This window comes from Zootoca vivipara, chromosome 3 (assembly GCF_963506605.1).
Source record: "Zootoca vivipara chromosome 3, rZooViv1.1, whole genome shotgun sequence".
NCBI classification, from domain to species: Eukaryota; Metazoa; Chordata; class Lepidosauria; order Squamata; family Lacertidae; genus Zootoca; species Zootoca vivipara.
The window spans coordinates 113738499-113754938 of NC_083278.1; the positions used below are offsets into that span (position 1 = coordinate 113738499).

Consider the following 16440-nt stretch of genomic DNA (forward strand, 5'->3'; position numbering starts at 1 on the left):
CCACATCCAGCTTACCATTATCCATGGTTCTTACATTCCAGGTTCCTATGCAATATCTTTCTTTACAGCATCGGACTTTCCTTTCGCTTCCAGGCATATCCGCAACTGAGCAACCTTTCGGCTTTGGCCCAGCCACTTCATCAGCTCTGAATCTACTTGTACTTGTCCTCCGCTCTTCCCCAGTAGCATGTTGGGTGCCTTCCGACCTGAGGGGCTCATCTTCCAGCGTCATAACTTTTATATGCCTGTTGTCTTTGTCCATGGAGTTTTCTTGGCAGGGATACTGGAGTGGCTTGCCAGTTCCTTCTCCAGGTGGATCACGTTTAGTCAAAACTCTCCACTATGAACTGTCCATCTTGGGTGGCCCTGCATGGCATAGCTCATAGCTTCTCTGAGTTATTCAAGGAACATTTCGTACAAAGATTACCATAATAAAGGACAAAAGTGGTAAGGACCTAACAGAAGTAGAAGATATCAAGAAGAGGTGGCAAGAATGCACAGAGGAATTATACCAGAAAGAAATGGAGGTCTCGTACACTCCAGGTAGTGTGGTTGCTGACCTTGAGCCAGACATCTTGGAGATTGAAGTCAAATGGGCCTTAGAAAGCACTGCTAATAACAAGGCCAGTGGAAGTGATGATATTCCAGCTGAACTATTTAAAATTTTAAAAGATGATGCTGTTAAGGTGCTACACCCAATATGCCAGCAAGTTTGGAAAACTCAGCAATGGCCAGAGGATTGGAGAAGATCAGTCTACATCCCAATCCCAAAGAAGGGCAGCGCCAAAGAATGCTCCAACTACCACACAATTGCGCTCATTTCACACGCTAGCAAGGTTATGCTTAAAATTCTACAAGGCAGGCTTAAGCAGTATGTGGACCGAGAACTCCCAGAAGTGCAAACTGGATTTCGAAGGGGCAGAGGAACCAGAGACCAAATAGCAAACATGCGCTGGATTATGGAGAAAGCTAGAGAGTTCCAAAAAGACATCTACTTCTGCTTCATCGACTATGCAAAAGCCTTTGACTGTGTCAACCACAGCAAACTATGGCAAGTTCTTAAAGAAATGGGACTGCCTGATCACCTCATCTGTCTCCTGAGAAATTTCTATGTGGGACAAGAAGCTACAGTTAGAACTGGATATGGAACAACTGACTGGTTCAAAATTGGGAAAGGAGTACGACAAGGTTGTATATTGTCTCCCTGCTTATTTAACTTATATGCAGAATTCATCATGTGAAAGGCTGGACTAGATGAATCCCAAGCCGGAATTAAGATTGCCGGAAGAAATATCAACAACCTCAGATATGCAGATGACACAACCTTGATGGCAGAAAGTGAGGAGGAATTAAAGAACCTTTTAATGAGGGTGAAAGAGGAGAGCGCAAAATATGGTCTGAAGCTCAACATAAAAAACGCCAAGATCATGGCCACTGGTCCCATCACCTCCTGGCAAATAGAAGGGGAAGAAATGGAGGCAGTGAGAGATTTTACTTTCTTGGGCTCCTTGATCACTGCAGATGGTGACAGCAGTCACGAAATTAAAAGACGCCTGATTCTTTGGAGAAAAGAAATGAAAAACCTAGACAGCATCTTAAAAAGCAGAGACATCACCTGGCCTACAAAGGTCTGTATAGTCAAAGCTATGGTTTTCCCAGTAGTGATGTATGGAAGTGAGAGCTGGACCATAAAGAAGGCTGATCGCTAAAGAATTGATGCTTTTGAATTATGGTGCTGGAGGAGACTCTTGAGAGTCCCATGGATAGCAAGAAGATCAAACCTATCCATTCTTAAGGAAATCAGCCCTGAGTGCTCACTGGAGGGACAGATCGTGAAGTTGAGGCTCCAATACTTTGGCCACCTCATGAGAAGAGAAGAATCCTTGGGAAAGACCCGGATGTTGGGAAAGATGGAGGGCACTAGGCGAAGGGGACGACAGAGGACGAGATGGTTGAACAGTGTTCTCAAAGCTACGAACATGAGTTTGACCAAACTGCAGCAGGCAGTGCAAGACAGGAGTTCCTGGTGTGCTATGGTCCATGGGGTCATGAAGAGTCGGACATGACTAAACGACTAAACAACAACAACAATAACAGGTTCAGGATATTCTGCAGAACCAGGAAGCATTCTTCAGAAGGGTCAACTGATTCATAAGCCACGGATATTCGGTTAGACATCCGAGACAATATGTTTGTATTGCAATAAATCGTCAAGTTTATTATGACTTGTGTGCTGGGCTCCTGTCACTGAGGACTGCCCGGAAACCGACCTGCCCATTATCCCAAAGTGCATACCAACCTAAGCCAGAGATTGTGCCCAGCGGGAGGTTTTTGCAGTGTTGTGTGTTACTAAATGTTGCCTCGTTCTTTAAAATAAGAAAACAAACCAATAGCAACCTGTTTTAAGACAAAAGAGGCACAAAGTGCTCAATGTACTAATCTGCTTGCACTCTTCAGTTCAGTTCATTAGTTTTAGCAATGGACTATAGCAGCCAGACAGTGGAAAGAAAATACAGGCAATTAATTTTTTATTATAGACATTGAAAACAATAAAAAATCATGTTTCCAGCTGGCTGGACTCTGAATGTACAAGCTACTATATTTTACTTGTTTTTGATGCTTCAATACTTCATGAGGAGCACTGGACCAAAACTTTCTTGCTATCAGAACCTTTACTTTGGTAATCTTAAATCCTAGGGCTGACGTGTAAGTGCCATTTGAAGACCTATAAATACATGAGCATGCATTCTTTTTGATGACACTCTTGGTCTCCCTTTCTTGGTTTCTGACTTGAAATTCCCAGTCAAACTTCCCAGCAATGCAGGCCAGCATCTTTTACATCATTGCCCTTTCAGGGATGCTCTTAGCTTCTCCAGGTAAGCCATACAGCAAAATCAGAATGTTCAGAGATAATGTATAAATTGGGATTCAATAACCAAGATAGCCTTCTCCCCCAATTCTGCTGAAGACTTTCCCCTCAAGATTAAGATGAAGACTATATTCTTTGTCTACCTTGCTCTCTCCTCCTCCTCCTCTTCTAGATCTCTCTCATTCTCTCTTCACACACATCTCCTCTCACTCCTCTCCTTCATTCTTGTTTCAGTTGAACAATTGCTGCTGTCCTCCTTGGACTCTTCCACCTGTCCATCATCCTGTCTTGCTCAAGCCATCTCTTTACCATGCTGCCTGCCCTAGCTTATAAGGGTGTGTGTAGATGTGTTTGAGAGGTGGATTTCTAAAATAATGGGTTCCCTGTTCCTCGAACATTGATAGACATCTAACTCTTAACACCATACAAAATGCAAAGTGGGATGGGCTGGTGAATATGTATCCACAGAAAACTCAGGGGAGAAAATCTCTCAGTACGTACAGGTAGAAGAAAGCAGTGTGGAATGGATAGGCGAACCCTTCTTTGGAAGAGAGGAAGCATGAGCAGAACAATATATGAACCCCTTCCCTTCTGATGAATTAATCTGTAGGTCTTTGGTTTCTCTGATTTCTCCTGCTTGCATTTCTGCGCCAACCTCTGGTTATTATTTTCTTTAAAAAACGATTCCACACAAAGCTGTGAACATACATTTGTGTGCATTTTCACTTAACATACAAATTTCTGTTCATCATTTTGCTCCATATACCGTATGTGTTTTGGCAAACAATGCAGTGACCCAGTTTAGCCAATAGGATTGCATTGGCTGAGGTCATCAAGTCATCTTAAGTAATGGATGGGCCTTTGGGTGGGCATATTTTGAGCTATAATGGCATTTCTGTTTTTGGCATGGTTAAATCACACCTGGATTGATTCTGACCATAATGCTCCCACTGGCTATTTGTGTGCCGACATCGCTCACAGTAACCAAACAGTTAATGAGAGCCCAACCCCCCAAATGGTCTCCTTCTAGACATCCAATTGTTGTTGTTATTGTTGTTTAGTCGTTTAGTCGTGTCCGACTCTTCGTGACCCCATGGACCATAGCACGCCAGGCACTCCTGTGAATGCGCTGTGCTGGAGCCATGGAATGAGACCAACCTGAATAGCCCAGTATTTGGAACATATGGAGGACAATCTCAGAGTAACCAGATGCACAATGCCACCGCCACCACCATGGGCGGGTAGCAGCCCAGCAGCGTGCCGGCCTTGTGGCCTGCTTGCCCGACGCCCGATGCCACCACCATCCTTGGGGGAAAGCTCAGACCTAACCCATAAACATGGCATCACCCACAGCCTTAATTCCCTGATTTGGGAAGTGGAAGAGGGGAGAGTGCAAGCACCACCAGTATCACAGCATGGGGACATAAAGGCATATTGGATCTGCGGTACTAAAGCCTACCTTGTCCTATCAAGAGGATGTGTGGTATCTGGTTCCCTGGTATCTGCTACCCTGCCTGGCTAATTCCCCCTATGTGGATTTATGAGTTGCTTGCCACCACACCCCGTGAGAGGAAAATGATCAGCTGACAGAGCGGCAGTTGCAGGAGAAAGCTCTCAATAGTGGGGGAAATGATCAGTGGTTTCCAGAGCAGATAGTAGCCATATGCAAGTTCAAACCTGGAATGTATGGGATATGTCTGGATTGATTGACTGGTTCCCCAATTGAGGGTGGTTTCTCTGCTAATCTTGTTGCTCATTTGCTTGTGTATCCCCTGCTTTTTGCAATGTGTGCAAAATATTGTATTGAATGCTAAGGCCCCAATTTATAGCCCTGGTATGAGAATATCAACCAGTACCTTGGGACGCGACGGAAGGCTCTGTCGGTCCAAGGACAAGAGGTGGGAATGTAGGGAGAAAATTGCTAATCGTATTATTGAGCTAAATCTGATCCTATAGTTTGCATTGCCTGCATTGTATAATTCTGATTGTGTGGCTTAGCCCCCCCCCCATATTCCTAAAATGCTATTCTCCCTAAAATGCTTTTCTCTTTGCCTCTATGCCTCTGTGTCAAAGTGTAATGAAAACATTCAACAGCTAGACAGGATGGCCTTGCCAGAAAGCACAAGGAGCATCAGGAGATGCTCAAGGTCTACACCAGGAGATGACGCAAATATCAGGCACACTCAAGGCTGCTTGAGGCTGGCACCAGGGTAGCATTGCTGAGTCAGCGTGTGTTTATGAGAAGGACAGGATACGGAAATATCCTTATATGTACTTGTAACTTATGACCCCCTTGCGTGCACACTTACTTACAGAGGAGGGGGGAAGGAGTCCAAGAAGTGTATAAGAATCTTTGCAAATTTGTGTTTCTTTACTCTTGTCGTGAAACATGGATCACCAAGAGTCTCTCTAATTAGAGATTAACGTCTTTCTCTGGATTCAACCATCGGTGTCGTTATTGACTGTCCCTGTCCCTGCCTGGGCGCAACTTAAGGACCCCTATGAGCTAATAAGGCTACAACCCAAAAGTACACAAAGCAAACCAGTGGAAAAATGCATGCTGAACTTCAGTATTACTATGAGAGGGTTAAAGGGTATTCCGTTCCATTCCAAAGCAGCAGCAGCAGCAGCAGGTGGTGATCTATAGTTATCAAGTAAGAATGGAGGAATGCCTTAATCAAACAATGTTCTTTTTCTCTAGGACATGCATGCATGAAAGACGGCGATCCCATACGATCTATTGAAGCTTGCAGTAAAACTGGGGGATTTTGCACTAATGAGTCTAAATGCAACTCACCTTACCCATCCCAAGGAACATGTGGAGAAGGCACATTATGCTGTTTACCGTAAGATTTATATTTTTTCTAATATATGAACTCTAATGGAACATATATTTCAGTTTTCACATCTTTGTTCCTCATGTTATGATCTGATGGTATGCTCTCAGAAGTCACTCGTCATCTTGGAGTGAGAAGGATTTGGCTGTTCCATCTTTCAAAAATGCTTGGTTACATTTTTATATATTTATTTGTGGTTATATACCACTTTTCATCCACACTGGTCAAAAGGGCATTCGTGGGTCTCCCCTTACCCCATTATTTTTTAAATTAGATAAGTTGGAAATAAAAAGCCAGAGCAACAACGTACTGTTTAATCAAAGGATTCATTTGTTTGTTTGATTTAACAGGAGTCTTATATGGCTTTATCGTTCATAACTTCTAAGAAGTTTACATCCTATATAAAATCAAACATTAAACACAAGTTAATCTTGGGTTGCAATGTTTCAAAATGTGAAAATTCAGACAGAACTGTTGAGTTGTTTTTTTGGGGGGGGGAGTTCTTGAGCTGCTTTTGGGGTATGTGGGAAAAATTGTTGAGGTTTTTCTTTGTTGGGGGGAACCTAAAAAAGGAATGGTGGAGCTTTTTAATGAATTCTCACCCAAAAAATTAACTGTGTTGCCAATTTGCAAACAGTGAACAAAATCGGGCAAAAGTGCACCCATCTCCAACCTGGTGCCCTCCATACATTTTGGACTACAAATTCCACCATCCCTATCTGCATTGATGGGGTTGATGGGTCTTAAAGCCCAAGACCACTAACATATGATTCAATGTCCTGAAAAACAAAAAATAATAAGTATAAGTAAAAAAAAAACTTTATATCACAATCCTTGGACTGGAAATTATTCCAAGGCACCTTGCATGTAACACTAAACTACATTTTTTCAGCACACACTGTATTGAGCTCAGGGGTGGGGGAATTGTTCAGCCTGTGGGCCCCAATCCAGTGGTGGACGTGCTGTTTTGTTTTTCATTTTCCCCCTCCAAGGCATTTTAAAACTCCATATTAGTTGGATGTCCAGTCAAATTTAGTCATTTGTAAGTTTTCCTTTTAAAAAGTGTAGAAATGAATAAACTACAGGTCAATGGCATTTTTGTGACATGAAAAATGGTTGCTTATGGAGTGTCCCCCCCCCCTGTGTGTGTGTGTGTGTGTGTGTGTACTGTCTCTTATGTGTTAATACATAAACCTGGTAATCATAGAATATGTATTTTTTCTTTCTGCAGAGCTTATGGAGAGTAAGGTGGAGAGAAACATTTGCTTATTTCAGCAACTGATATTACCCAGATTAATAGATTGATCTGCTGTTGTTTGGCTTCCAGAAAATACTTGATTGGAATTGATTTTTTTTTTTGGAAAACAACAACAACAACAACAACCCTGTGTACTATTTTGAATAAAATGTAATATGTTGCTGGGAAATTTGTGTGGGTTTATGTTCTTGTGAGATGTGAATAGACTGTTGTGGAGGATTTGCAGTTTCAGATGACCGAAAGCCACCACTTCATCAATATTAACACATTTCACTGAGGTATTATAAAAAAAAACTTCTCAGTGGGATGCCTTGGTTGACAGGGCAAGAGACTGCCACTGTTGATGATAGGCAATCCTTGATTAGTGGGTTTGGAGAAGAGGCTGAATGGATACCTGTTATGGATGGTATATGAGCAGATTTCCTGCCTTTGAGCCTTTGAGGTTCCTTATAATTCTCTGATTCTGCTGGAGATACTACCCAGATGGCTGGGAACTGCCTTAGAAGAGGCCCTCTATTTAGAAGGCTTGTAACTGCTAGCTCACTTACTTCCTGTAACATAATCCAGATGGTTAGGAGCCTCAGTAACATTTTAAATACACAACCCTCATTCAGGTTGTAACTGTGGTTCATCACCCAGCCTTTCCCTTTAATGTGAAATAGGGTTTTGCATGACTCACCCTTCCACCCTTGCGAGGTAGGAGGGCTATGTACATGTACAGTTCAGTTTCAGTTTCAGTTTAGTTTTATTACAGCAAAAGCCAGCAATACAGAATACCATAATTCCAAACAAAAGAAAATCAGCAATAACATCACCAGAAATGAAACAGTTCTAGTCACAGGTAGGTAGCCGTGTTGGTCTGAGTCGAAACAAAATAAAAAAATTCCTTCAGTAGCACCTTAAAGACCAACTAAGTTTTTATTTTGGTATGAGCTTTCATGTGTAATACTTTCACAGTAATACTAAAAGGGAAGGGAGTTCATGATGGTTGGGAGTTTGTTAAAAGGGAGATATTAAAAGCACAACTTCAGGCAATACCAATGAGACGGAAACATGGAAGGTGCCTAAAGAAGCCAGGCTGGCTATCTAAAGAACTTTTGACTGAGTTAAGATGTAAAAGGGATATGTACAAAAAATGGAAAAGGGGGGAAATCTCCAGAGAGGAATTCAAACATATAGCCAGCACGTGTAGAGACAAAGTCAGAAAAGTTAAAGCACAGAATGAACTCAGGCTCGCCAGAGAGGTTAAAAGCAACAAAAAGGGCTTTTATGGGTATGTCCGTAGCAAAAGGAAAAACAAGGAAACAGTGGGGTCACTCAGAGGAGAAGATGGTGAAATGCAAACAGGGGACAGAGAAAGGGCAGAACTCCTCAATGCCTTCTTTGCCTCAGTCTTCTCCAAGAAAGAAAACAACGCCCGACCTGAAGAATATGGAGCAGATGATTCAGCAGGGGAAACACAGCCCAGAATAAGTAAGGAGGTAGTACAAGAATACTTGGCTAGTTTAGATGTATTCAAGTCTCCAGGGCCAGATGAACTACATCCAAGAGTATTAAAAGAACTGGCAGAGGTGATTTCAGAACCACTGGCAATAATCTTTGAAAATTCCTGGAGTACAGGCGAAGTTCCAGCAGACTGGAGGAGGGCAAATGTTGTCCCTATTTTCAAAAAGGGGAAAAGAGAGGACCCAAACAATTACCGCCCAGTCAGCCTGACATCAATACCAGGAAAGATTCTAGAGCAGATCATTAAGCAAACAGTCTGTGAGCACCTAGAAAGAAACTCTGTGATCACTAAAAGTCAGCATGGGTTCCTGAAAAATAAGTCATGTCAGACTAATCTGATCTCATTTTTTGACAGAATTACAAGCCTGGTAGATGAAGGGAACGCTGTGGATGTAGCCTATCTTGATTTCAGCAAGGCCTTTGACAAGGTGCCCCATGATATTCTTGTAAAGAAGCTGGTAAAATGTGGGCTAGACAATGCTACCATTCAGTGGATTTGTAGCTGGATTACTGACCGAACCCAAAGGGTGCTCATCAATGGCTCCTCCTCATCCTGGAGAGTAGTGACTAGTGGGGTGCCACAGGGTTCTGTCTTGGGCCCAGTCTTGTTCAACATCTTTATCAATGACTTGGATGATGGGCTTGAGGGAATCCTGAGCAAGTTTGCAGATGACACCAAGTTGGGAGGGGTGGCTAACACCCCAGAGGACAGGATCACACTTCAGAATGACCTTAACAGATTAGACAACTGGGCCAAAGCAAACAAGATGAATTTTAACAAGGAGAAATGTAAAGTACTACACTTGGGCAAAAAAAATGAAAGGCACAGATACAGGATGGGAGACACCTGGCTTGAGAGCAGTACATGTGAAAAGGATCTAGGAGTTTTGGTTGACCACAAACTTGACATGAGTCAGCAGTGTGATGCAGCAGCTAAAAAAGCCAATGCAATTCTGGGCTGCATCAATAGGAGTATAGCATCTAGATCAAGGGAAGTAATAGTACCACTGTATTCTGCTCTGGTCAGACCTCACCTGGAGTATTGTGTCCAGTTCTGGGCACCACAGTTCAAGAAGGATACTGATAAGCTGGAACGTGTCCAGAAGAGGGCAACCAAAATGGTCAAAGGCCTGGAAACGATGCCTTATGAGGAACGGCTTAGGGAGCTGGGTATGTTTAGCCTGGAGAAGAGAAGGTTAAGGGGTGATATGATAACCATGTTCAAATATATAAAAGGATGTCATATAAAGGAGGGAGAAAGGTTGTTTTCTGCTGCTCCAGAGAAGCGGACACGGAGCAACGGATTCAAACTACAAGAAAGAAAATTCCACCTAAACATTAGGAAGAACTTCCTGACAGTAAGAGCTGTTTGGCAGTGGAATTTGCTGCCAAGGAGTGTGGTGGAGTCTCCTTCTTTGGAGGTCTTTAAGCAGAGGCTTGACAGCCATCTGTCAGGAATGCTTTGATGGTGTTTCCTGCTTGGCAGGGGGTTGGACTGGATGGCCCTTGTGGTCTCTTCCAACTCTATGATTCTATGATTCTATGATTCTATGTGCATGCACAAGCCATAAGGAACACCATTTCAGATAGAACCACAGTGGACTTTGCTACCAAACTCTGCCACTTTGTCCTTACCCACAACCACTTCAAATTTGGTGATGACCTGTTCCTCCAGATCAGTGGCACAGCCATGGGCACCCGCATGGCCCCACAGTATGGCAACATCTTCATGGCAGATTTAGAACAACGTTTCCTAAACTCCTACCCACTCAAACCTCTCTTGTGCCTACGATACGTTGACGATATTTTTATTATCTGGACACATGGTCAACAGACCCTGGAAACCTCCCACCAGACATTCAATGACTTTCACCCCACCATCAGTGTTCTTTCTAAAGAGTAAAGAGTAAAGAGTAAAAGAGTAAAGTACTTACTAAAGAGTAAATCTCAGAACAGCAATATTTGTTTAAAGATACAATTGTGGACCTGTGTGGTCAGCACATGAAGCTGGTAAGCCAACCTCATAGACCAGGGATCGGCAATCTCTTTTGACCTGCGGGCACATTTGCAAGCTGGACAAAATGTCAAGGGGACACGCCACATTGAAAGATGGATTGCAAACTATTCTATTGGCAACAAAAGAATCCTCCTTTTAAGCCTAGTTTCAGTGGAGGGAGGGGAAAATTTGGAGGCCATGGAGGCCTTTATGTACCCCTATTGTAACAGGGGTTACTAGTCTGGACTTTTAAAACAGTGAAGCTGGCATAAGTTTAATATGAAAGGCATCCTTCCAGAAATTTCTATGACCCTGATACATCTCCTATCTCATTTGAGACCTAAAGTAACAGTTCACACCCTAACATAAGAATGTAATAAGGCCCGACTGGCATGTTCTCTCCCTCCTGGTCGGTCGTTGAGGACCTTCAAAAGTATTCTGAAGCCTGAACATCACAGTGACTGATGCCAAGAGGCATAAGCACACTTAGGGATCCTGCAGAGTATTTGCAGCTTGAGTAACAGAACTCAGTAGCACAGCATTTTGGCTAATCTACTTTGTTGTTGTTTAGTCATTTAGTCGTGTCCGACTCTTCGTGACCCCATGGACCAGAGCATGCCAGGCACTCCTGTCTTCCACTGCCTCCCGCAGTTTGGTCATACTCATGTTGGTAGCTTCGAGAACACTGTCCAACCATCTCGTCCTCTATCGTCCCCTTCTCCTTGTGCCCTCCATCTTTCCCAACATCAGGGTGCTTTCCAGGGAGTCTTCTCTTCTCATGAGGTGGCCAAAGTATTGGAGCCTCAGCTTCAGGATCTGTCCGTCCAGCGAGCACTCAGGGCTGGTTTCCTTCAGAATGGATACTTTATTTACATATAATACACTCGGAGCATTCTGACTTAGCTCCTTCCTCTTTCTCATCAGACAGCAAAGAGAAAGAACAAAGGACAACAGTCCTACTTCATGGAACACAGGAATACCAAAACATCCTGTCTCCATCACGTCCCACACTGTGGAATGAAAACATACACTGTCACAGTGGCCGGAGCAGGCTACTTCAGAGTAACGACGCTACACAGCTCTGCATTTTATTCTTTTATTGGTGCTGCGTATTTACAGTGCTGAAGTCATTGCTATTTACACGGAGCGATGTGGTCATTCGGTTTCAGAACCTCCGAATGGCTTTTGGCGCGTCTTTCTCCAACACAAAAGCTTTGGCAGCCCCATCCTCTTTCCCCTCCTCTTTCTGTGTAATTCCGGAGTTGGGGGGATGGGTCTCCCCCCCTTATTTGCCCCTTCCTGTCCCACCTGGGACCCTGGCTCCTCTACCTTGCCTGAGCCTCGGACACGACTTCCTGCTTCCCCACTGGAATCGGAACTCTCTCTGCTTTCCCCTGTGCTCGGGGATGGGCTTGAACTCAGGAGGGGAGGGACTTCGCGATATCCCCTGTCCCTCACATCCACCCCCCTCCCAAGCTCTCCTTCTCCCCTCCCCAGGTCCCCCCCAGGTGTCGGTGACGACTGGAAGCTTAAGAACTCAGTACTTTCCGAGCCCGTTGGTGTGAACACCTCCCCCCAGTCCTGCGAGCCCCCCCCTTCCGCCTGGGAGGACGGGTATCCCAAAAAGTCCATGGCGTCAGAGCTGGTGGGGGTAAAAATGTGCTGCCAGTCTGCTTCTTCCTCTGACTGGGTGGATCTCGGTGACGCCCATACCTCGTCCTCTGGTTCCTCAAACTCCGCTTCCCAGCGCCATGGTGAACTGCTCTCCCGTGCTTCCTCCCCCTCCCCCTCCCTTTCCATGTGCCAGGGCTTGGGTCTGTGGGGAAAGAGGGCGTGAAATTCTTCTACCAGGAATTCCTCCTGTATCTGAGTCGCTGGGACCCATTCATTCTGTGACGGTGGAGCATCCTCCCATGCCATGAGGTACTCCAGGCCCCTCACCCCTCTCCGTGAATCAAGGATGGCCGTGGCCTCATTGAGTTGCTCCCTGCCTTCCCTCTCCCCCCCTCCCTCGGGGGTTTGTTCGCTGTCTCGGAGCCTGCTGCTTTCCCTGTACGGCGACAGCAGCGATCTATGCTGCCCAGGACTCTCTCCTGCTGTGAGTGCCTACAGGCCCTGTCCCTGCCTCCTTCCACCTGGTCTAGGGCGGGGCCTGGAAGGCCTCATAAAGGACTGCTGCCGCTGCTCTGCTACTGGTGCTGCCCAGGACTCTCTCCTGCTGTGAGTGCCCTCAGGCCCTGTCCCTGCCTCCTTCCACCTGGTCTAGGGCGGGGCCTGGAAGGCCTCATAAAGGACTGCTGCCGCTGCTCTGCTGCTGGTGCTGCCCAGGACTCTCTCCTGCTGTGAGTGCCCACAGGCCCTGTCCCTGCCTCCTTCCACCTGGTCTAGGGCGGGGCCTGGAAGGCCTCATAAAGGACTGCTGCCGCTGCTCTGCTGCTGGTGCTGCCCAGGACTCTCTCCTGCTGTGAGTGCCCACAGGCCCTGTCCCTGCCTCCTTCCACCTGGTCTAGGGCGGGGCCTGGAAGGCCTCATAAAGGACTGCTGCCGCTGCTCTGCTGCTGGTGCTGCCCAGGACTCTCTCCTGCTGTGAGTGCCCACAGGCCCTGTCCCTGCCTCCTTCCACCTGGTCTAGGGCGGGGCCTGGAAGGCCTCATAAAGGACTGCTGCCGCTGCTCTGCTGCTGGTGCTGCCCAGGACTCTCTCCTGCTGTGAGTGCCCACAGGCCCTGTCCCTACCTCTCTCCACCTGGTTTAGGGCGGGGCCTGGAAGGCCTCATAAAGGACTGCTGCCGCCGCTCTGCTGCTGGTGCTGCCCAGGGGAACTTGAAACAGCACAGAGTTCTTTTTAAAATGCTTTTTAAAGAATTTTTTATGTTTTTATCTTCTTTGGGGTGGTAGGTGGGAGGGATTTTTAGTTGGGTGTGGGAATCTGTTAAATTTTAGTGTATTTGTAATTTTTATTGTTTTTGGTTTTATTGTTTTATTGTGTTTGGGGTGGTAGGTGGGAGGGATTTTTAGTTGGGTGTGGGAATCTGTTAAATTTTAGTGTATTTGTAATTTTTATTGTTGTTGGTTTTATTGTTTTATTGTCTCTTTTTTGTGTTCTTCTTTTGTTGAGTTCTTTGCTGTTTCTTACAGAGGTTTTATTTTGTTTTTAAGGGGAGGGGTCAGGGCTGCCCGGGAGGGGGTCCCAGCAAGCAAAATGGCTGGGGCAGATTCCACAGGGGGGTGTGCACTGGAACAACCGATCTCAGTGGTCACGGGTAGGAGGAGGAGTTACGCTAAGACCAGACCATGTCATTACCGAGGAGGCAGACTTAGTCGTTGTCTGAGGACTATCCCTGCCTCCAGGTCTGGTCCTGACCGGACGGATATTGGAATAGGCAAGGGATACCCACATGACCTGAAGGTGCTGCTGTGCAATGCCAGGTCGATGATGAATAAGACCACCGCCATTCACGACCTGATTGTGGATGGAGGATTTGACCTGGCATGTGTGACAGAGACCTGGTTGGAGGAAGCCGATGGGCTCGTTCTTGGCACTGCTTGCCCACCAGGTTTCTCTTATGCACAGCAACCCAGGCCATCTGGGCGGGGAGGGGGGGTTGCAGTGATTTTTAGGAAGTCATTAGTTTGCACCAGGCGTCCTATTGGGAAGACCCAGTTCTCTGAGTGCATGTTCTGGAAGTTGGGCAATAGGGGCAGTACAGGATTCCTTTTGGTGTACCGACCTCCCCGCTGCACCAAGGATTCCCTGCCCGAGCTGCTTCAGGTCGTGTCGGATGTGCTCCTGGAGACACCTAGCTTGGTTGTCTTAGGGGATTTTAACATCCATGCCGACACGACCTTACAAGGAGCCGCTCGGGACTTCGTGGAAAGCATGGCCACCATGGGGCTGTCCCTGAATAAGTCTGGCCCAACTCATAGCCGCGGACATGCCTTGGACTTGGTGTTTACCTCTATGGATGTTGGTGATCTGACATTAAGTAAAAGCGAAACAAAAGAAGTGCCATGGTCAGATCACTTTCTGGTGCAACTGGACTTCTCCGCAACCCTTCCCCTCTGCAGGGAGGTGGGACCGATTCGGATGGTCCGCCCCCGCTACTTAATGGATCCAATTGGCTTCCAAAGAGTGGTAGGGGATGTTTTATCCCATGTCGATGGCCTTTCAGCTGATTCCCTGGTGGCCCGCTGGAATGCGGAGTTAACCAGCGCTATTGACTGTCTGGCTCCGAAGCGCCCTCTCAGATTGCATGGAGCCCGGACAGCCCCGTGGTTTTCCCCGGCGCTGAGGGCAATGAAACAGTCGTTGAGACGGCTAGAGCGCCGGTGGCGGAAAACTCATTTTGAATCAGACCGGACACGGGCTAGAGCTCAACTTCGAGCCTACCAAGTGGCAATGGCGACGGCGAAGAGGACCTTCTTCACGGTCTCCATCGCATCTGCAGAAAACAGCAGCAGGAGACTCTTCCAGGTGGTTCGCAATTTAGCGGAACCACCTGCTCCATCCGGGCCCAGTACGGGCCACATGATCTCCTGCAATGATTTTGCAAAGTTTTTTGCAGATAAAGTCGCTCAGATTCGGGAAGAGGTAGACTCCACCGTGGGAGCAGGGCCGGGGCGGGGGAGTGCTAGAGTCCTGTCTAGTCAAGTTTTGTGGGATCAATTTCAATCTGTTACCTCCGAGGATGTGGACAGGCTGCTTAGACGAATGAAACCAACCACCTGTCTCCTTGATCCTTGCCCATCCTGGCTTATAAAAGCTAGCCAGGAAGGGCTGGGCGATGGGCTTCGCGGGCTGGTAAATGCTTCTCTCCATGAGGGAGCCTTCCCAGACCCGCTGAAAGAGGCGGTTATTAAACCGCTTCTTAAAAAACCATCTTTAGATCCGGCCAATATGGCCAACTATCGCCCAGTCTCAAATCTTCCATTCTTGGGCAAGGTGATTGAGCAAGTGGTTGCGGAACAACTCCAGGCACGCCTGGAAGAAGCGGACCATTTGGATCCCTTCCAGTCAGGATTCAGGCCTCATCATGGGACTGAAACTGCCTTGGTCGCACTGGTCGATGATCTCCGGCGGGCTAGGGACAAAGGTAAGAGCTGTTTCCTGGTTCTGCTGGATCTCTCAACGGCTTTTGACACCATCGACCATAACATCCTTCTGGACCGTCTAGAGGGCTTGGGAGCTGGGGGCACTGTCATGCAGTGGTTCCGCTCCTTCCTCCTGGGCCGTGTTCAGAAAGTGGTGGTGGGGGATGAGTGTTCAGACCCCTGGGCGCTCACTTGTGGGGTGCCTCAGGGTTCTGTCCTCTCTCCCATGCTTTTTAACATCTATATGCAGCCGCTGGGAGAGATCATCAGGGGGTTTGGGCTGGGTGTCCATCAGTATGCTGATGATACCCAGCTCTACCTCTCTTTTAAATCAGAACCAGTGAAGGCGGTGAAGGTCCTGTGTGAGTGCTTGGAGGCGGTTGGAGGATGGATGGCGGCTAACAGATTGAGATTGAATCCTGACAAGACAGAAGTACTGTTTGTGGGGGACAGGAGGCGGGCGGGTGTGGAGGACTCCCTGGTACTGAATGGGGTAACTGTGCCCCTGAAAGACCAGGTGTGCAGCCTGGGAGTCATTTTAGACTCACAGCTGTCCATGGAGGCACAGGTCAACTCCGTGTCCAGGGCAGCTGTTTATCAGCTCCATCTGGTACGCAGGCTGAGTCCCTACCTGCCCACTGACTGTCTCTCCAGAGTGGTGCATGCTCTAGTTATCTCTCGCTTGGACTACTGCAATGCGCTCTACGTGGGGCTACCTTTGAAGGTGACCCGGAAACTACAACTAATCCAGAATGCGGCAGCTAGACTGGTGACTGGGAGCGGCCGCCGAGATCACATAACACCGGTCCTAAAAGACCTACATTGGCTCCCAGTACGTTTCCGAGCACAATTCAAAGTGTTGGTGTTGACCTTTAAAGCCCTAA

The 16440-nt window shown here is 46.8% G+C and overlaps 1 long non-coding RNA gene across 1 annotated transcript; it reads left to right on the forward strand.

Annotated features, from left to right (window-relative positions):
• The first annotated feature begins 5469 nt into the window (after positions 1-5469).
• On the forward strand, positions 5470-7133 carry LOC132591838 (uncharacterized). The gene is made up of 2 exons (XR_009557254.1): positions 5470-5715; positions 6938-7133. It is a non-coding gene; the product is annotated as an uncharacterized LOC132591838 (long non-coding RNA).
• Positions 7134-16440: the final 9307 nt, after the last annotated feature.